Raw genomic sequence first — 24,349 nt, forward strand, 5'->3', positions numbered from 1 at the left:
ACGCTGCTACGACCATTCCGCTAAAGTAGCAAAGTCCGCACATCCATACCACCAACTGTTCTAATTATGTAAAGTGAATCAAAATTCGCAAGGCAATACACAAAGCCTCTTCCACATGACATCGATCTCAGGTGACACTAAAGGCAATACAAGCTTACTCTAAATATCTGAATTCCATCATGCTTGTCCGAGCTCATGACATTCTTGTCAACACCAAACCACGACCTTGATCCCCAGCGTCCATTCCTCATGCCGCTCATTGCACCTATCCTACCAATGCGCAAGAGCACAAGAATTTCATCATAACCCTTGAACTACTAATAGAATAAACATTCCGTCATATAGAAGATTTTCACTTAGCTCATTTCTGGAAAACCATTGCAACACATGATTGAATTCCCATAACCGCAGAAGATACAAACCTCAAGTTGTGGTCTAAACTACCATGTATCTTCCGGGATCCATCTACACATAACAGGCCATAATACTCAAATGCCTTCAAATAAAATTAATTACGACGGTCGTCAAGCCTCGCATGTACCGCCAAAACCACCTATAAAACTTAACACGCTGAAGGAACTGATCATTAGCACTATCATGTCGATTCAACCATTGCTAACCAAACCAACTTCTTGTAATTTACTCCGGACTTGCCTTAGAAATAGTAATAGTTCCATTCAAAATATAACGAACTCAATCCGCACTTATCTAGAAGGACCCTATTTCACAAGACTACGTTGCCTCAAAACCCCACGAACTAACTCATACCCTCCTTGTGCGCACATTCGCATCTTCAACTGGCACACCCATTTTGATAATTCCACTACAAATTCCGAAGTTATTTTCTCCCATTTCTCCAATGCTACACCGCAGACCAAAGATAACATAGAACACTCCAATCCCCCTTTCATAATCCACTGTAAAAGCTCGATACTTATCCATACCACGGACTCGAATCCTTAAGGACCGCACTTAAATTTTAAACCCACTAGGACCGTTGTTGAGATTCACCCACTCTGACTTATTCCCGAATATAATCAAACTCCAATGCCCTGCTAGAACATGAACACCCTTTCAAAGAAGCAACCGGCCGAATTCCTTTCCTTGCACATAACCCCCACAAGAAGAATAAACTCTGAGTCTTCTCAAAATCTGAACATGAATAGGTAAGGCCAAACATAGCACATAGTCCTCAATTCCTTTGCTCGAATTACTACTGATGTTTTTCTTCCTTAGTCATGATACCCCACCAATACACCGATGACCAGAAACCGCACAAGAAGACGACCACACAATCCAACCGTAGACGGTGGGGCTCCCCCACTTAGCTTGAAGCTACTATTTCATAACACTGGAACCCACCAAGATTCCTCCTTCCCAATTAGCATGCTCTCGCACAATCAACCCGCCAAATTTTCTCGAAATCTTTCTGTTAAACATTTCATAAATAATCTGAATCGCTAGCCATATTCACATATTTGACCTTTTACCGGATAGCCAGTAGAATCCTTCGTAGACGCTTTATCAACACCACGCAAACGCTAACCAGCTCATAGGAGATAACCCACCTGCGAAAATTCCCTGCTGACATCTTCCAACGATGCTGCACTGGCTGCAATTACTACGAAATCATTAAATCCTCCTAAGCCCGTGCTCATTCACCAACTGTACAAGTCCATTCACTCTCCATTTCCATCAACTAAGAGTGCGACAATACATTCCAATCCAAAGTCATGTTGCATTCCCCTTCATATGAAGCAAACTCCTTTCTGTCATCTCAAATCTTCCTCAGTATAGTAGCCAACATTCCAAATTAAGTCCATAGACCTAGTCACTGTCCACTATGAATCCCAAATCACTCTAAAAGTTTCACATGTCATGTGGCTATCCTACTACAGAATCCACACACTACTCTATCACCCCTACTTCGGCTAAACAATCTTCTTTAAGTAACTGTCCGACCTCTGCTTTTCATACTTGACCTGCTAGTAACTCAACCATCGCGAACTCCCGCCATGTCCTTCCTCATTATTTGCTGCCCAAATGTTGCCTCAACTCAAATCCATATCGGTAGCACCAGAACCAGTGATTTTCTATCAACTCTAAACCTCTTAGAATTTCATCCTTTTCGAGCCATTAACATTAGAAACACTGATTCGATTCTGAACAGTTGCACATCGCTATTCTCTGACAATCGCTTCTCAGGCACCATTTCACAATGCCCTACCCTAAAGGCAAATTGAAGAAGACCCTAACACCGACAAACTCAATACATTCAAACAAGGAAAACAGCACCACATCATAGATGAAAATTCCACCACACTCGTAAACCAAGTCTCGTTACTCCACCAACCTAAACATGAACATTCATAGTCTGATTGCCTTTCATTGGCTGGAAATAAATGCTGAACCTCCAACTGATGTGCTGAAAAATCCTCCTTTCAAGTCATCTACTGCCTTGACACAAAAACAAACACCCCACCATTACACCAATACTGTGCGATAACAACATTTGAACATCATAGCGCCTTGTGCATATCCTTGATCCCATCAAAAATACTGCTACTGAGCTGAAATAGCAGAACATCCTTCTGCAAGAAGACGATAATAACTTGCTCGAATGTGCAGGGAGAAACATCCTGCCCACGTCGGTAGTACCACTACAACTCCTCGATGCCCAATTGACACACGAGTGCTCAACACAGTACGAGAATGAATAAGAAGGAAATAAAGGCATAGGCCTCGAAGGGATCAAATCGTACGATGAGGAATCAAGAAGGAAAGTGCTCCTAATAGCCCTGTATCCTCTCGAAGATAAGTACAGACGTCTACGTACCAATCCGCAAGACTCTACTAGAATTTCTCATGGATCGTGAGACCCAAGTGAAACTAATGCTCTGACACCAAATTGTCACGACCCAAAATCTTTTAAAGGTCATGATGGCGCCTAACACTGCTGTCAGGCAAGCCAACAATTAAATGATTAACTTCATTACTCATTTTAGTATTTTTGAAATCATAATTTCCTTCATTTAAATAGTAAGAGATAAAATTTATGGAGTAAATAAAAATATATTCACAAAAATAATACTGAACAACCCATAATCACCCTCAAAATCCGGTGTCACGAGTGCATGAGCATCAACTAGGAAATATAGTAAAATACCACATCTGTCTGGGATACTATTAGATAGGAGAGTGTAAATAACTCGGATGGCGACTTTGTGTCTTGCGGACTCGTAACATGGGTTGTAGCTCATCTAGGTTCCCGCAATAACCCTACAAGGCCGTTAGACATATATGTACCTGCAAAAAAATGTGCAGCAAGTGTAGTATGAGTACGTAAATCAACATGTACCCAGTAAGTATCCAGTCTAACCTCGAAGAAATAGTGACGAGGGGTCGACTCCGACACTTACTATGGGCTAACCAAAAAAATATCGATATTATAATTAACATGGTTTATATAGAAACATCTGAAAACTCAAGAACAAGAAAATAAATAAACAATTCTTCTACTAGTAGGAATTTATAAATTTATTTTCGTCACTTAACAATATATATTTCAAACCAATGAAGAAATATCTATTATTAGTTCCAAAGATTTATCATGCGCAACTCATGTCGAGGTCGTACGGCCCGATCCAAAATAAAATATTTATAATGTGCACTGCCGAGGGTCGAACGACACGAACCATATATGCATCTATCTACTACCCACGCGTTCGGCCTACTCAACAAGAAGAGAAAATACATTAAAACTACCAATTCAAGATTTATTAAGGGTAAAATATTCAATGAATTTCCAATTTTTATTAACGGTCAAGTAAGTGAAGTTTAACCTTTTACGATTCCTTTGTCAAGTTTCAATATGATTTAAGCAATTAAATTGACATGTAGGGTGCAAACATCGCAAGTATAGCAAGATTTGGATCCCAGGCTACCCGAAAAAAAGCACAATTAGTATCTATGTAAGGACTCTCATCACATCGTGCGTACGTAGCCTCCCACAAATAGAAGCACACATTAAATCAATTCATCTATGGGATTAATTCCCTATTATAAGGTTAGAAAAGAGACTTACCTCGTTCCGAAGTTCCATAACCGACTCCAAACCCTTTCCAACAACTCAAACCGATGCCCATCGCTCCAAAACTAGTCTAAATGTACAACTCCATATATATATATATATATTCTAATACTCATTATAATCCAATTTACGATAATTTCCAACCCGCTCGAAAAGTTGATAAAATCACCCTCGGGCCCACGTGCCCGGATTCTGAATATTTTCGAAGATAAACATTACCCATAGATTCACGAACTCAAATTTATAATTTATTCTCAATTCCATGCCCAAATACGTGGTCAAATTCCAAAAATACCAATTTTCTAGGTTTTCTACCAAAACCCAAAATCTTACAAATTTCCATTTTTAAATCCATACATATACCATGCATTTAACTTGAAATAGGTGGGAATCACTTACCTTGTGATTGATGCTGAAAATGGTGCTCCAAAAATCGCTCCAAGATCGGCTCCCATGGAGAAAATGAAAAAGAAATGGCCAAATTCCCGCTTTAAAACATCACTGTCCAGGTCCGCCATTCTTCGCGATCTCGGAAAGATCATCACGATCGCGAAGGACAAAACAGCACTGCCTCCAACTTCCTCTTCGTGTTCGCGTACACTTGGCCGCGTTCGCGAAGCCTTGTGATCACTACCCTCCGCGTTTGCAGTCCATTAGCCACCTTCGCGAAGGAAAACTGCTCCAGGCCCTGTTCTTCAATGCATTCGCAGCCTCATGAACGCGTTCGTGATGGCTAGCTGACCCTGCTCCTTTGCGTTCGTGTTCCACACTTCACATTCGCGAAGGCCAAACGACCTCAGGCCCATCTCCTTCATTTCCTTCTACGCGTTCGCGACTGGCCCACAGCGTTCACGTAGGTTCCTCAAGTACCTCTTTGTGTTCGTGAGCCCTCCTTCGCGTTCACAGAGCACAAGATAATAGCCACCATTTTCCTTCATTCTGAACACGGGACTCCTTTCGCGTTCGCGAAGAACAAAACCAGAACGAGCAAATCAGCAACGAGTTTTCATCCAAATTCGATCTGAAACTATCCTGAGACTCCGGGACCCCATCAAATCACACCAACCTGTCCCAACACATGACACAAACTTGTACGAGGCCTTAAATCACATCAAACAACGTCAAAATCCCGAATCGCACCCCAATTCAAGCTTAATGAACTATAGAACTTCAAACTTCTACATTCGATGCCGAAACCTATCAAATCATGTCCGATTGACCTCAAATTTTGCACACAAGTCACATTCGACATTATGGACCTACTCCAATTTCCGAAATCAGAATCTGACCCCGATATCAAAAAATCCACTCCTGATCAAACTTCCCAAAAACCTTCAAAATCGAACTTTCGCCAAATGACCCCGAAATGACCTACGAACCTCCAAATCCACATCCGGACGCACTCTTAAGACCAGAATCACCATACGAAGCTATTCCCAGGCTCAGAATTCCAAACGGACATCGATAACATTGAAATACACTTCAGCCTAAATTTATAAAATCCTTCCAAAATGCCAACTTCCACAATAGGTGCTGAAACATTCCCGGGTCGTTCGAAACCTGATCCGGACATACGTCCAAGTCCAAAATTATCATACAAACCTGTTGGAACCTTCAAATCCTAATTTTGAGGCTGTTTTCTCAAAAGTCCAATCTTAGTCAATTCTTCCAACTTAAAGCTTCAGAAATAAGAATTTTCTTTCCAATTAACTCCTAACTCCCCGAAATTGAATTCCGACCACACGTAAAAGTCATAATACCTGAAGTGAAGCTACTCAAGGCGTCAAACTGCCGAATGACGTGCTAGAGCTCAAAACAATCGGTCGGGTCGTTACATCAACAAGCACAAAACTATACTAACCGGGTAGCTTTAATGAACAAATTAACAATGGGTAGAGTAAATGGAGCATAAAATATATCAATTCCGTAGAGGATCCCTAAAGAGAAATAATTGTGTGCGCCAGTTCGGGACTATTTTTATTCACCTCCAATTATGAGAAAATTGAATATCAATTAATGTTTTTTAAAAAGTAAGTATAAATAGGGGTGACCAAATAGGACGCCCTGGGGAATTTTTATGCTATTTGTACATCATGCCCCTTTACAATTTTGAATTTAAGAGAATGACCTTTTTAGATCTCTTATGTGTAAAACACATATCTCTTATGTGTAAAAATAAATCTCCCATGTGTAAAAAAAAAAAAGAGGTAGGGTCATAAAACTAAAAACAAGTTTGTAAAGAGTCAAGAAACCAATTGAACTAAATTTCAATAATGAAATGCCAATACATAAAGAAGCACAAATCCAGTTCATTTAGGTAGGATAGTGGGTTTTATGCGTCAGTCTAAAAAAAAATAGGGACTCAATTCAATACAACAACAACAACAACAACAACCCAATGAGTTTTCACAAGTGGGGTCTAGGGAGGATAGAGCGTACGCAAACCTTACCCCTACCCTGGAGGGTAGAGAAACTGTTTCCGAAAGACCCTCGGCTCAAGAAAATAAAAAGAGACAAGAGAGTCAAGAGAGAGAGAGACAGAATGTTAGTACCTTCAACAGAACCATATGAGCAATAGAACTATATGAGCAATAACAACAGCATAAGAACCAAAAAATAGATGAGAAATAATAATAAAAACCAGTGAATAAAGTACGATACTGTGAAAAATGAAAGAATAGTGTGGACACAACAATAATCGGTAGCAGCCTAGGACCCAACCTTATCAGACCAGCCTCCACCACGGATGAACTTTTTCAGCTACCTCCTATCATAATACCTTAATGCTCGACCTCCACACCTTGCTATCAAGGGCCATGTCGTCGGAAATCTAAAGCCACACCATGTCCAACCTGATCACATCTCCCCAATACTTCTTAGGCATCCCTCTCTCTCTTCTCAAACCCGCCAATGCCAACTGCTCACACATCCTGACCGGGGCATTTGGGCTTCTCCTTTACACGTGTCTGAATCATCTAAGTCTCACTTCCAGTATCTTGTCATCCATAGGGGCCACACCCACATTCTCCGAAATATATTCATTCCTATTCTTATCCATCCTGGTGTGCCTGCACATCTACCTCAACATTCTCTTCTCTGTTACTTTCATCTTCTGGATATGTGACTTATTAACTGGCCAACACTCTGTCCCATACAACATGACCGATCTGACCATCGCTCTATAAAACTTATCTTTGAGTATCAGTGGCACTTTCTTGTCACACAGGACTCCAGATGCTAACCTCCATTTCATCCACCCCACCCCTATACGGTGTGTGATATCCTCGTCGATCTCCCCATCCCCCTGAATAACCGACCCAAGGTACTTAAAACTGCCTCTCCTAGGGATGACTTGTGGTCAAACCCTCACGTCCAAGCCTTAAGGCCTCCATTCAATGAGGTCCATTTATAGAAACTCGAAGGTGGGCTAGAAGTCAAATGGATTAGTTTTTGGAAAAGTTGCACATTTGGTTGTTCGATCAAAAACAAATTACAACTTCTAGCAATATGTATATATTATACAATAATTATGCATACTATATTGATTTTACGGGTAGTTTCGTATACAAGTGGCTTGAAGTGAGTTTTTTATGTTTTATTTTGAGAAATTTAAATGGAGCGTCACCCATGAAACGATAAAAACCCTATTTTCAATTGGTAGAATACTTTTTGCGTCACCCATAGATTTGACATTAATCCACTCTCCGGTCCTACTTTTTTTAGTTTTCCAAGAACTCTCTATTGCATGCACTTGAAAATTATATTTTGGATACAATTTCTTAAAAGATTTACTTATATACAAAGTGTAAAGAATTTTGTACTAAGCTTTGCTTTTATAATGCAAATGTTCTATAGGTTGATTCTATAGAATGCAAATGTTATAGAATTTTGTAAAGAATATTTTATAGGATTATTCTACTTCTTACTACCTGCTCGATGCCGAGGAATAAAAAGAGGGCTTAACCATAATTTCTCAAATAGGAGATAGAATCTCACTACTTGAAAGGAAAAAGAGACCTTTGAATTAGTGTGTACTAACATGTTGTAATGATCACGCCCAACTATGCCTCCTAAGAGGTCTAGCGGTCGTTGCGAATATAATCTGGTTTACAAGTCCAAAGTCGAATCTCATAAAAAATTAACCTACTAATTACAACTACTAGTTTCGCAAGAATTCAAGTAATCAACTTTTAGAAATACTGAATAATGAGTTGATTATTTACTAACTAAAATCAAGGTAATTAAAATCCTGTAATTTTATTACTAACAAAGCAACTATTGTAGACAAGATTAGAAAGGTCTAGGGTTACAATTTCCGCTCTCGTCGGAATCCTTCCTGCCACATCTCCTATAAATTCGCCTAGATATTCTCTATCAATCGTGATTACTTTAGGTGTCATAATTCTCTTTTGAGCAAATACAACAATTTACTAGATGTATTCTTCTGAACTATGCCAGCTGGCACTAGTTTACCGCTCACTAAGATCGCACCCAGGTTTTATTTTTCGTAATCCCACCTTTAAACCCTCTGTATTGATTCCTCATATACGTTAGGAGTGATGTTGGTCAACAACTACCTAAATGTGTATCCTTTTCCAAGCAATGCGCACTAAATAGACACAGTCAATTGAGGGTCATTCAATCAGCCACAATAATCACGTAGTTGAACAAGTAGAGAAAATCCAATGGCAAACTTATATTAAACGTAACAAAAATGCATCCTCCAAGAGGTTCCATCAAACCATAGATAGGAATTTAGCTATTCATAATTGTTTGCATAAATAGAAGATTAGAATTCATAACAATAAAAAATTAGGAAGAGAGAGGAAACAATGTGAAGTTGAATCCTGCTCCTTGCTCCAACCGTGTTATTGCCTCTCCAAAGTCTTCTCTCCTTCAAAAAAGTGGCTAACTCTCATATTTATATGGTTTAGGGTTGAGTTGGGGCAAATTTGGCTTCTCCTAATTCGGATTGGAAAAGCTGATTGTTTTCTTCTCCGGTCTTAGTCTGGGAAAGTGATCCTCGCTTCGGTGCTTTTCTTTTCAGCTCTTTTTTCACCAATTTTTCTCTCATTTGATCCTTTTCCGCGCAAGCTTTTTCCTACACATACGTAATACGTAATGAACATATTTTCACTTCAAAAGCAGTGTGAACTCCCGCAACTCACACATGAAATAATACACAAACACACTCAAAACATGCACTTTTCATCCTTTATCACCACCCACACTTAAACTCTTACTCGTCCTTGAGCAACTTAATATTAAGCACATAATCAAGAAACACCCTTCAAAACATACTCAAGCATCATACCACTGACAATGGTTTATGTCATCACTTACAACCCAACATATGCACTCTTCATACCTTTCCTCAAGTGTTAAACTCATGCCAAGATTATTTAAAATTTTCAGGTGGCTTTTTCTAACATCCTCGCCTCAAAACCTAACTCCAATGCATTCCACACCATGACACGCTCATTGTGCCAACTTAAAAATCAAGGTCTCTACCAATCCATTGCAAATCATATGCCCTCACCAGCAAACCACAAGAAAGTAGTCCACACACTCAATATAAGTTCAAGTATATTTTAATGACTCTCAAATCGAAAGAATTTGCTCATTCTCACAAAGAAACTCTTATGCCACCAAAGGTCGTACCATAGGCTTCCCCATAGTGTAAGTCTCTACTAATTTAAGCTCGTAAAGTCTAGGATCAAGTAGGACTTTATAGGTTATAATGTAGGCTAAAAGACGGGTAGGATATATTTGAAAACATAGTGACTAACCCTGCTAAGCACTTTAATACACTACACTTCACTTCCAAACACCTTCTTGTCATGACCAATTCAATATCTTGCCCAGAAACAATACCCATTTAGGCCCTTCTTCATTAAGCACATCAACATATAGATACTTACCAGCCCAGACAACAATACATGAGGTGTTATTCCTCTTTTTCTTTCATTTATTCTCTTCTTTTTTTTTTCGTTTTTTCCACTCTCCTTAATTTAGTATTTTCGGTTAGTACCTTTTTTTGTTTCTATACAAGTGCACCTTTTCGGCCTTTCTATAGTTCAACTCAAAATCTCCCCAATCTCTTTCTTTACTCTTCTAGCTACTTAATATTTTCGGAGGTAAAAGTTAAGCAAGATTTGATTAAGAACAAAGGGGATTCGGCTTGTAATGTGGTTGCCAAAGTAAAGGTCTACAGGATCAAAAGGTGTGACTATGGATAATATCAATGCTGGTAGGAAAATAGGTTAATGGTCAATCCAAGAAAGCTTACATTACTTCCCAAACTTTCAAAACTTAATCATTTTGCGTTGACTCATACACGGGGCAAGTTCTAGACTAGCAAGGATGACACAGAGTATACTAAATTCTCACTTCACACAATGCACATGACTCACTTAGGACTGCCTAGACCTGACCCTCGAGTTAAAACAACTAGCACAGTCATCATAAAATTTCAGCACACGGGAATTAATCATAAGAGTCAACAAAATAAGCCTCAGTGTCAAAAGAAAGCCACACATATTGTCAAGGCATGTAATTATAGAGATCATGAAGAAAGTACTTAGTTCAAATGCTCCAGACCTAAGCCTCGATATAAAACATATCAAAAGAACAAATTACTCAAGCTTATTCCAATTCCATTTTCAGTTCAACCAGAAAACAAAATAAAAGAGAAACAAAAAAATTCTTTTTGTATTTTTCTTTAGACTTTAGTCCCACAAGAAAACTGTTTAGGTAATCCATCATCAGGAAAAGTCCACAATTATTTACAAAGTTTGAAAAAATCTACCTAACAATACCCGGTTCATAAAACTGGCATCCTCGAGAAAGAACCGTGGTTTAAAGAATACCCGGGATTAAGCCACTACAAATAAAAATCTACTATATTTATACATTTACAAGCCATAAGTGTGATCATGAAATCCAAAATGTATCACTAGCAATTAAGAACATGCCACAAAAATTTAAAATGTCTGACACCCCACCCCCACATTGAAGAATGTGCACTGTCCTCAGTTGAACAATACCATAAAAATACAAATAAGCAATATCAAAAGTAGAGTGGGTGTCAGAAACTCCCTTAAAATCACTCAGGCCGTGGTGATGACCGGGTGGGAACCTCTGTCCCCAGAAGTGCTGGATCCTCTTTTGCGACGCCAGACGTGTCAAATGCATCAATTAGATCTCCCTTCGAAATAGAAGGAACCTCAGTCGCATCATTCGCCACGCCCGCTACAGTCACAACGACCAGTCTTGGCTCCTCCGCAATAGTGCTATCAGTAGCACTCAAATCAACTATGTGGGGCCCCTGTGCATCAGTTTGCACACCAATAGAATGGGACGGTAGGGTACCTTTAAAGATGGCAATCAAGTGTGCAAAGTGAGACTGCATCCTCTACTCCCTGGACTTTGTTGCATCAACAAGTGCATGATATCGAGCCTCTAACTCCAGTCTCAACTGGTGTATCTCTCTCTTTATCATTGTCAACTGCATATCCTTATTGATCCTCTGGACCCGCTCCACATTTGGGTCCGACACATCACAAATATCATACAATGCTCCCTTCGTACCAACTCTAATATCATCTCCATGTCTAGCTAACTTATATTTGGCCAAGAGTACGGTCAAGGTATGCACAAAGTAAAGGCTGAGTTGCTGGTTACCTCGTGTATAATGCATCTGACTCCGCATCACTGATTCACGAGGATATTTGCCATCAATGCGTAATCTAAGAACACACGCTCCCAATATACAATCGATTTATGCATCGCCAGCTTCAACCTGTTACTCACCTAGTTCAACCAAGTCCTAGTCTCCCTAGTAATGTATCGTTTCCCAGACCTCTGGTGTTGGTCCACGATAACTCCGTCATTGGGTCACACATTAGCTGCAACATGTGGCACCGGTCTGGCTTTTTCAATTGCCTCAAATACTCATCATAACCTTGGAATGGAATACGGTAATACTTGTTTATTGCATCGGGAGAGATGTCAGCCTTACGACCGCAGACCCACACAATATCATCACCCTCTTCTAGGTCCCAATTAGCATATAATTTTGTACGAGTGTTACATTAGCCTCACCCTTGGGTCCCTGAGCAAAACGTGTCCAACCATACCTTATAATCTTTTGCATGATCGACAAGAAATCTTTCCTGACTGCCTCAAATTTCAATGGCATGTCAAACAAATCTAGGTTGACTTGCTTTCCTTAAAGTGTATTCCAATGTAGCCATGCCTTCATGCTAACAAAGTTCTTATTCCACACCGAGTCATCCATTGGTTCACTAGGTTCACCATCACCCTCAGGTTGGGAAACCTCTATATACTCTGCATCATCGGACTAGTCGTCCTAAGGCTTAGGTTCCGTATCAACTACAGCTTTGCCTCGCCCTTGCACATCAACCATCTTGATCTTCTTAGCCTTGGTTGGCCTTAAAGTTCCTTCACAAATCAGGAGTGGAACCTCTCTCGGCCTAGATAGCTGTGTGTGTTGCACTTCCTTTGCATCTCTATCATTTCTTGTCTTTATTCAATGCTCAGTAGCACGATTAGCTCGTGCCCCGGTATTAGTGGAAGGAATCTATAAGGGTAGCTTACCCTTACCATGATTACTTGTCGGTGTCTTGGAGGTGGTTATAGTACCTAGAAAGATCCAAGAAACAACATTAGTTCACTCTAGCCACATCAATTCGTAGTGTCACGACCTAATTTTTCCCTTCGTTTGGTATCATGATGGCACCTAGTCTTAGGGACTAGGTAAGCCTAACATTAATTAAAACAATATTATTTAATTAACATCTAAAAAAATAAATAGAAATCTCTTACAATTCCCAAAACAGGTAGTACAAGTCATAAGCTCTACAGAGTATTTGCTAGAAAACTTCTAAATACAACTATCCAGAAATAAGAATAAACAGTGCAAAACGAAAACTTGAAGGTGACTCCGAAACCTACGAATGCAACGGCAGGTTTACCTTGAGTCTCCGCAGCGATAGTCCACACAACTAGTTAACGAACAAATACCTAAGTCTGCACAAAAATAAAAAAATTGTGCAGAAGAGTAGCATGAGCACACCACAGCGGTGCCCAGTAAGTATCAAGACTAACCTCGGTGAAGTAGTGACGAGGACTAGTCAAGACACCCACTAGTCTAATAAACTGAACAAGCATAAGTATAGGGATAACAGAACATGACATCTATCTAAGGACCCCGCGATATGGCTAACGACATAGCAACTGCAATAAGGAAGGAAAAACAGGAAGTAACAGCGGAACACCGGAATAAGACACAGAAGAATGAACGAAAACACAACCCAAATCCAAAACTCACAATACAATAAAGGCAAGTAGTAACTCAGCAGCTGCAATAGTTTTCACATCAGGTCTCAGCCAACAACCCCAATATATTAGTCAAATCCTTCAAGTGTAAACTTTCACCCGTAAGTTTTTAAATTGAGGTCTTTAGAATATAATCCTTTCCAATAAGAAATTATTTTTGAAATATACTTCTTTCAAATAAATATCTTTAAACATAGTTCCTTCAAGATAAATACTTTTCAAATATAAACTTTTCAAGTAATATCCTTCGAGTATAAGTCACCCTGTGACACCTAAGTATGGAAGATTAGCAGCTCCAAACACAGATATAACCACAGGGAAAATCTACCGGGATACCGTCCCGTAGTCCCGAATTTAATTATGCATTATAGGGGGGATCTCCCAAAATACGTCTGTATTCCCAAAATAAATATGCAGTGCTGGGGGATCTCCCGGAATACGTCCATAGTCCCAATTTAAATATGCAGCGCAAACAACAGAGATAACAACTATAACACGACAGAAACCTCATACATCACCACAATGAATACAAAAGCAACAATGATAGAAATGCAAAGTACGACGAGCAAATCAACTCAAGAATTTAAATCACAAGAACGGTAGAACTCATTCACAAGGAATAACCACAGTAAAGAATGCTAGGCACAAGGAGAACATCTTAACAAGGGAAAACAAAACAAAAATGTAGCAACGATTCCACAATATTCAAGTCAACAATAAGAGGCCAACACTAGTCAAATAGTTCCAAAAAAATGGCAAGTCAACTAAGATATAGGTTATCTAAACTCCTTTTAAGGTTGAGCAATTACGAGGAATATTCAACAATTCAAGTAAGGATAAGCAGCGGAAGATAATCATAACTCCAATTAAGACTAAACAATTATAGGAGGAGAAAATAATAATTTCAATTAAAGATAAACAGTTATGAAAAAATATAGCACGACGATAGAAGAGGTAAAATCTCTGGTTAAGTCGAATAAGGCTCAAATAGACAGTAAGAGTGAATCCTAAAGCAATTATCTCTAATAAAAGCATGTAGAGGTGAAACTAGCAAATAGGAATTCAAACGTATCAAAAACAACATCATACACGGTGAATATAAGGACATAAGAACCCTAAAACACCAACTTTCCACAAATAAGTTCGAGCACGCACTCGTCACCTCGCGTACACAGACTACAATCAACATAGATGAACTCAAATCCTAAGGGTAGTTCCCCCATACAAGGTTACGCAAGATACTTACCTCGAGTCAAGTTCAATCAATTCGTAAGAATGCTCTTTCCACGAATATCCGGCTCTGAATGGCCCAAATCTAGCCAAAAGTAATTACATATCATAATTACAATCATAATAAACTCATCTAATTAATTAAATCAACACTTTAGCAAAAATTCAGAAATTCGCCCTAAAAGGTCAACATGGGCCCACGTCTCGGAATCGGGTAAAAGTCATAAAATCCGAAAGCCTATTTACTCACGAGTCTAACCATATCAAATTTACTAAAATCCGACACCAAATGGTCCTCCAAAATTCACAATCCAATTCCCCAAATCCCTAGCCTCCAACTTCCAATTTCCACCTTAAATACACACTAACTAGGTGGGAAAATACATGGGGAAGCATGATTATTGATCAAAAATAAGCACAAGGGACTTACCTCAAGAAATCTCTTGAAAATGCTCTCAAATATCGCCCTAAACCGAGTTGCAAAGTCCAAAAACATGACAAAAATCGCGAAGCCCTTCGGTTTTAACCATTGCCCAGGTATTTCCGCACCTGCAGAGCCTGGCCCTCGTACCTGCTGGTGCGCTTGTGCGGCCAAAAAGTGCGCATCCACGCAAATCACTTACCCCCTATCTTCGCACCTGCAATGAAAGGGCTGCACCTGCGTGTGCGCGCCTGCGGAAATCCCTTCCGCTTCTGCGGACCTTGCGCACTTACGATGACCCTAACGCATCTGCGGGCATCGCAGATGCGGAATTCACCTCGCACCTGTGACCCCTGGCAGTCCTCCATTTTTCCGCTTCTGCGCTTGCCTCCCCGCATGTGCGATCACGCACCTGCGGTCTCTCCACCGCAGGTGCGAAAATGACAGATGCCTGAAGACTTCAGCAGCAACTCAAATCCAACTTTTGATCCGTTAAGCACTCGAAACTTACCCGAGGCCCCCGGGACGTCAACCAAACATACCAACCAATCCTAAAACATCATACGAACTTAGTCGAGCCCTCAAATCACATCAACTAACGCTAAAAATCATGAATTACCCTCCAATTCAAACTTAACGAACTTGAAACATCAAATTCCTATATCCAATGTCGAAACCTATCAAACCACGTCTGAATGATCTCAAATTTTGCACACAAGTCATATTCAACATTTCGGACCTACACCAACTTCCGGAATCGCATTCCAACCCCGATATCAAAAAGTCCACTACCGGTCAAAATCTCCAAACATTCGACTTCCACCATTTCAAGCCTAAATGAGCTACAGATCTGCAAAACACAATCCGGACATGCCCCTAAGTCCAAAATCACCCAACGGAGCTAACGAAACCGACAGAATTCTATTTCAGAGTCGTCTTCATACAATTCCGAATAAGGTCATAATCCTAAGACTTAAGCTTCCGTTTTAGGGAATAAGTATCCCAAATCACTTCGAATCACCCGATACTTGAATTCAACCACGCACGCAAGTCAAGGCACATAATACGAAGCTACTCAGGGCCTTATGTCGCCAGAAAGGATTTAAATTCTCAAAAAGACCAGCCGGGTTGTTACATCCTTCCCCTCTTAAACAAACGTTCGTCCTCGAACGTGCTAAGAATCGCCTCGAAGTCTTCAATCACTGAAAGCACATATTCAACATACACCCGCGGGGGACCCCATGTCACCCCAATCCACATAAGCCTAACGACACCATCCAACTGTAATTTATCCTTTCTATCAACACCGATAAGCCTTAGAGTCAAAATTCTCACCTTTCATTTGTCTTCAAAAGACTCGATTCTAAATCCATAACCGATATCAGTCTCAACCAGCTGTAAGAACTCATGCCTACACCTACAAGGTACGACCACACAACAAGACACACCACACATAGGCCCATAATAACATTTCTGATCACAATAGTTGCCCGTAATCAAAACCATCACCAGCAATTAGCCTCATATCCGTTAGAACCCTGTTCAAACCTCCACAACACTGACAACGATGCAAGAAACATGAAGACCTCTTAATTATACACCCGAATCAACAAGTCACAACTAACACCATCGGGCACACACCCCGCAAGCTAAAACTCAAGAAGCATAGAACGAAATTAACTGAATATGAAAAAAGAAATACATAAGAAAACTATCAAACAAGCCCGACAGGCACAACTCTCTATCAATACTAACCTACAAAACAATATAACAAGGAAAGAATTAAAGCATATGAACAACCACAAGGGTCCCATCCTGATATAACTTCCACCGCGGTACTCAGCCCGGTTCAAACATATCAAATCACATGGAATCGTGAGGGTCTCACCCTCACCTCTGAATCACAAGTCGAATACACATTGTACCAATGGAAATCTTCCACTAATTCAATTCTGCCAACAAAATCACAACACTTATTAAACCCTCACCCCAGTAGAGTATCAAATCACAAATCGTAACCAATTTACTCAGGAATCACATTAAACCTGCCATAATGGACAACATAAATTCACTTCTAGTCTCGAAACTTTCGATAATGAATAGAAACAAACGATAGACACGGGCTACCACTCATAGAGTCTCCCAACAGGGGTAAACACCTAAACATAATACTAAGTCATGAACTCACCCATAGATGGGACAACAAATAGGGGAACTCGCCCCGATAAGTAGAACCGAATCAAAATACGAATGGTGCCCCTCAGTAACAAATCAAAGCATACTTGTATGACATTATCTGGCATAGTGGCCTCAAGCCTATTATATTAAATACATCAATGGGTCGGGCTTTCCCCTCTTGGGTTCCCTCTACTCGCTTGAATACTCCGTTGTGACACTCTTGTCCGGAGTTTAGGACAATCTCTCACCCCTGTGGCTGGTATCTCCACACTCGAAGTAACCTCTCTACTGACATAGCTGTGGGAACTGTGCGGTACGGGTACTTTGAGACCCATGAGCACCTGACACACTGTGCGAAGCCGGAAGTGCAAACCGAACTGGCTGACCCACAAAACCTCTACCATGTCGTACCCTGCCTCCAAAATAAGGACCAGTAGATCTCTCTGGTCTACGAGGCCTCCTCATCTCCCTGTCCCCTCTATCCTGATCTCGCCTGTACTCTCTCTCAAGGCCCCGTATGTCCTCCACACGGTGAGCGATCCCCACCACCTGCTGAAACAAAACATCTGACTCTAACTCCCGAGCCATACTGAACCGAATATCATGCCTGAGTCCCTCAATGAATCTACGGACACACTCTCTAACTGTGGCGACCAAAGCAGGTGCATGCCTGGCCAAATCACTGAATCTCACGGCATACTCTGACACTGACATAGTGCCCTGGCGCAGCTGCTCATACTCTGCGCGCCATGCATCTCGACGGGACTGAGGTACAAACTCTCTCAGGAATATCTCTGAAAACTGAACCCATGTAAGTGAAGTTAACTAGGCTGGGATACCCATCTCATATGCCCGCCACCACGGATAAGCTGCTCCCTTAAGCTGGAACATAGTAAAAGCAACCCCACTCGTCTCAACAATATCCATAGTGCGGAGGATGTTATGGCACTCCTCCAGAAAAACTTGTGCACTCTCTGAAGCCAAACCGCTGAATGGAGGAGGATTATATCTCTTGAACCTTGCAAATCTCAGCTGCCATTCCTCGGATGCTACTGCTCTGACCATAAGTTAAACTGGAACCATGACCTATGTTACCATGACACCTGGAACCTGACCAACATGAACTCGCTACTTTGGAGTGTGGGTGGTAGGAGTCTGGGCTCCTCCCCCGGTCTATGAAGTAACTGGTGCAACCGGGATATCCCCGCCTGAGCCAATATACCAAACATGCTCAGGAACTGTGCTAAAGTCTCCTGAAGTCCGGGGGTAATAACAGGCGCCTCCAGTACTTGCCCCCAACTGGAACTACTAGCGGCTCCCCAACTGCTAATCTGGTAGGTGCCCTAGCTGCGGCACTGTAACACCCCGAAAATTTTTTGAAGTATTTTAGTGTAAGGCCTGGTAAAAGTTGCAAAGAAAATAATATTTCATGGTGCCGGACTAGGCTTACGTGTTTGAGGATTATAGAAATTCTTCGCGGCGAGCAAGCTCGCCGCGGCTCAGACCTTTTGGGTTGAACAATGCATGGGAAAGTAAAGAAATTTTTTTGCCGGAAATGTGCATTTATGCGGTCCATTATGCGATTGCATAATCACTCTGCGGGGCGCATAATGGTCGCAGAAGTGAGCAGGTGAGGGCTATTCTGGACGCAGCTATGCGGTCGACTATGCGACCGCATAACTGTTATGCGGACCGCATAGTGACTGCATACACAGGCAGTTCTTTTGGCGATTTTGTAACCAATTATGCGACCGATATGCAGTCCGCATAACCATTGTGCATGTTCCGGAGCTCCATTTTTTGTTTTTTTAAAACCCGACCCTATTTCGTTAAATACACTCTTTGGGTCATTTTTGAGCTATTATCTGACATTTTAGAGTGAAAGAGGGTGCCCTAGAGTGATATGGTGTTCTCCAATAATTTATTTTCAATTCTTGCCCAAGTTTTGGAAGATTGAGAAGGGAAACTCACTAGGTCTTCATCCTAGAGGTAAGATTCTACACCCTAACCCTCAATTTTGAATTTTGTGTAGAAATAGATAATAAGCAAGATAATTTCTGGGTAAGAGGGTTGGTTATTTTACATCCATGTGTTATCAATGGGTGTAGAAAGATTGTTGAGCTAAAAATGGTAAAGGTTGGGTTGTGGGATGATGGAATCCTCCATGAAAGGACCTTGAAACCTTAATGCACATCTAGTGTTTGATAAAATGCTCAAATGAGCTAGAACCATGATCATCTTCCTAATTTTGGTTCAATTTGTTATATTTCTAAAATAGATTGAAGTTGCTAAGAATTTCGGAACACTTAGAGTTTAAGGAAGCTCAAGTGAGGTATGTTGGCTAAACTCTTCTCTTAGAATTAAATCCCACGATATTTATGTAAATTATGTAGGTCCCGAGTGATTCATTATGAAATTGGCTATTCCGAGTAAGATTGGGTTGGAAGATATATGTTCAACAAGCATCCCAAATGCTCTATTCATGTTATGTTACAAATTGACGATGTGTTAAAATATGGGCTGTGCATTAATAATGTTTTGACTTTAAGTCAAGTTCAAATGAAGACTATTATGCCAATTTTTGTGAAATATCTCTATGTGCATTAGACTCTAAATTGCTCACATGTGTACTACACACTTTGATTTGAATTGTGTTTATTGTTGATGATGAGGATGATATTGAAATTGATAATGTGAGCATGAAATACTGAATATGGCCAACGTGCCAAGAATGATCTTATAATTATGGCCACTAGTGCCAATGAAATGAAAAGATGTGAAAGTATTATGAAATGCGATGATTGATATAAAAAGGTTGATGTCTAACATAAGACGGCCTAGCCGGTCGGGTCATGATCGGACACCATGCCGCACACATGGTGGTGATTGTACTAGAAATTGTAATTGAAATGGTAATTGTGGTTGATGTCCCTAATGGATAGCCTAGCCGATCAGGTCGTGATCAGACTCTGTGTTAAAGACGGTGGTATTGATATTGAGAGAAATTGTGGTTGATGTCTCTAATGAGATGGCCTAGCCGATTGGGTCGTGATCGGACTCCTTGCTAAGAGTACGGTAGTACCGGTATTGTGAATAATGGTATTGTAGACAATGGTATATCGATACAAAAAGATCTCCCAATATGAGATATGGAAATTAATTTGAACACTGTCTTGATCCTAAATTGAGGTTTGATGTTGATTAAGGATTTCATTGATATTATGATAACTTATTTGTATTATTTATCATTCTATTGAGAGGGTGTTTAGTTATGCATACTAGTGCTATTCGAAAGTACTAACGTCCCTTTTGCCGGGGGCGATGCATCTTTCAATGGATGCAGGTGGTTCCACAACAGAAGATATTGGTCAGTGATAGCAGCGCACCTTCTTTCCAGCTGACTTGGTGAGCCTCACTTCATTCCGGGGTCATGAATCTTTTGTACTTTGGGTATTCTGTTTGAGGTATAGCCGGGGCCTTGTTGCCGGTATTATCATTGTACTCTTCTTTATCTATAGAGGCTCCGCAGACAAAATGTGGGTTATGTATTGGTGCTGGGGAAAGACAAACTATGTTATGCTGTGGACGTATTACTTATCCATTTGAGACTTTAAAAATGATGAAATTATTGGAAATGAATTGGTATTGTAGACATGAACACATTTTCGTCTAATTAATGATAATATATATTATCTCTATTCATGGATGAGTTTGGGTAGAATGAAATCTAACAGGCTTATTCGGTCATGTTCACTCGGTTGAGTGCCGGTCGCGCTCCTCGGTTTTGGAGCCTGACAGGCACGTGCTCCTTGTCGGCCTCTGCCTCTGACCATAGCGGCATCTATTCTTGGGGTAACATCATCAGGAACCGCAGCTCGTGTCCTCACCATTTGTGAGAGAATGGAATGGAAAATTTCAAACTTCAAGATCAATGAACTCGCACGATAGGAATGAAGGAAGTAAAATTGCCCTAATAGTTCCGTAGCCTCTCGAAGATAAGTACAGACGTCTCCGTACCGATCCGCGAGACTCTACTAAACTCGCTTATGACTCGTAGCACCTATGAAACTAGGGCTCTGATACCAACTGTCACGACCCAATTTTTCCCTCCGTTTGGTATCGTGATAGTCTTAGGGACTAGGTAAGCCTAACATTAATTGAAACAACATTATTTATTTAACAGCTAACAAAATAAATAAAAATCTCTTACAATTCCCAAAACCGGTAGTACAAGTCATAAGCTCTACAGAGTGCTTTCTAGAAAACTTCTAAATACAACTGTCCAGAAATAAGAATAAACAGTGCAAAACGAAAACTTGAAGGTGACTCCGAAACCTGCGAACACAGCGGCAGGTTTACCTTGAGTCTCCGCAATGACAGTCCACACAGCTAGCTAATGAACAAATACCTAGGTCTGCACAAAAACAAAAAAGATGTGCAGAAGAGTAGCATGAGCACACCACAACGGTGCCCAGTAAGTATCAAGACTAACCTCGATGAAGTAGTGACGAGGACTAGTCAAGACACCCACTAGTCTAATAAACTGAACAAGCATAAGTATAGGGATGACAGAACATGACATCTATCTAAGGACCCCGCGATATGGCTAACGACATAACAACTGCAATAAGGAAGGAAAAACAGGAAGTAACAACGGAACACCAGAATAAGACACAGAAGAATGAATGAAAACACAACCCAAATCCAAAAATCACAATACAGTTAAGGCAAGTAGTAACTCAGCAGCTATAATAGTTTTCACATCTGGTCTCAGCCAACAACCCCAATAAATTAGTCAAATCCTTCAAGTGTAAACTTTCACCCATAAATTTTTAAATTGAGGTCTTTAGAATATAATCCTTTCCAATAAGAAATTATTTTTGAAATATACTTCCTTCAAGATAAATCCTTTTCAAATATACTTCCTTCAAATAAATATCTTTAAACATAGTTCCTTCAAGATAAATCCTTTTCAAATATAAACTTTTCAAGTAATATCCTTCAAGCATAAGTCACCCTGTGACACCTAAGCATGGAAGATTAGCAGCTCCGAACACAGATATAACCACAGGGGAAATCTACCGGGATACCATCCCGTAGTCCCGAATTTAATTATGCAGTGGCGGGGGGGGAGGGGGGGTCCCGAAATACGTCCGTAGACCCAAAATAAATATGCAGTGCTGGGGGATCTCCTGAAATACGTCCGTAGACCCAAGGTTACGCAAGATACTTACCTCGAGTCAAGTTCAATCAATCCATAAGAATGCCCTTTCCACGAATATCCGGCTCTGAATGACCCAAATCTAGCCAAAAGACATTACATATCATAATTACAATCATAATAGACTCATCTAATTAATTAAATTAATAATTTAATAAAAATTCCAAAATTCGCCCTAAAAGGTCAACACGGGCCCACATCTCGAAATCGGGTAAAAGTCACAAAATCTGAAAGTCTATTCACTCACGAGTCTAACCATATCAAATTTACTAAACTCCGACACCAAATGGTCCTCTAAATCCACAATCCAACTCCCCAAATCGCTAGCCTCCAACTTCCAACTTCCAATTTCCTCCTTAAATACACACTAACTAGGTGGGAAAATACACGGGGAAGCATGATTATTGATCCAAAATAAGCAGAAGGGACTTACCTCAAGAAATCTCTCGAAAATGCTCTCAAATATCTCCCTAAACCGAGTTGCAAAGTCCAAAAAAATGACAAATATCGCGAAGCCCTTCGGTTTTAACCACTGCCCAGGTATTTCCGCACATGCAGAGCCTGGGCTCGCACCTGCGGGTGCGCTTGTGCGGCCAAAAAGTGCGCATCTGCACAAATCACTTACCCCCTGCCTTCGCACCTGCGATGAAAAGGCCGCACATGCGCGCCTGCGGAAATCCCTTCCACTTCTGCGGACCTTGCGCACCTGCGATGACCCTAACGCATCTGCGGACATCGCAGATGCGGAATTCACCTCGCACCTGCGATCCCTTGCACTCCTCCATTTTTCCGCTTCTGCGCTTGCCTCCCCACATGTACGATCATGCACCTGCGGTCTCTCCACCGCAGGTGCAAAAATGACAGATGCCTGAAGACTTCAGCAACAACTCAAATCCAACTTTTGATCTGTTAAGCACTCGAAACTCACCCGAGGTCCTCGGGATCTCAACCAAACATACCAACCAATCCTAAAATACCATACGAACTTAGTCGAGCCCTCAAATCACATCAACTACTGCTAAAAATTATAAATCACCCTCCAATGCAAACTTAAAGAACTTGAAACTTCAAATTCCTACAACCGATGTCGAAACCTATCAAATTTTGCACACAAGTCATATTCAACATTTCGGACCTACTCCAACCTCCGGAATCGCATTCTGACCCGATAACAAAAGGTCCACTACCAGTCAAAATCTCCTAAAATTCGACTTCCACCATTTCAAACTTAAATGAGCTACAGACCTCAAAAATACAATCCGGACATGCCCCTAAGTCCAAAATCACCCAACGGAGCTAACGAAATCGACAAAATTCTATTCCGGAGTCATCTTCACACAGTTCCAACTACAGTCAAAATCCTAAGACTTAAGCTTCCGTTTTAGGGACTAAGTGTCCCAAATCACTTCGAATCACCCGATAATTGAATTCAACCACGCACGTAAGTCAAGGCATATAATACGAAGCTACTCAGGGCCTTATGCCGCCGGACGAGATTTAAATTTTTAAAACGACCAGTCGGGTCGTTACACATAGTGGTGTGCATCGTATCCCACACGTAGCATTTGAGCATATGTGCACAAGATGAGTTATAAGCATCCACTATAAAACACTTTATACTTATTCCAAGTTAATTAGCACCATGCAACAACACGTGGGTAAGGCAACACTTAAGTCATGCCTAAGTCGGCTGCGGATGATACTTGTCTTAGAAAGACCACAATTGAAGTTCACTAGACACCCAATGACCACCATACACTTAAGATATGTTCATATTGCCAATTGAGGTAGGTTAGCTACTCAGGATTCAGTAAACCTAACCAAAATATACATTTGAGCAATTCATCGA

The sequence above is a fragment of the Nicotiana tabacum genome, chromosome 14, assembly GCF_000715075.1.
Source record: "Nicotiana tabacum cultivar K326 chromosome 14, ASM71507v2, whole genome shotgun sequence".
NCBI lineage: Eukaryota > Viridiplantae > Streptophyta > Magnoliopsida > Solanales > Solanaceae > Nicotiana > Nicotiana tabacum.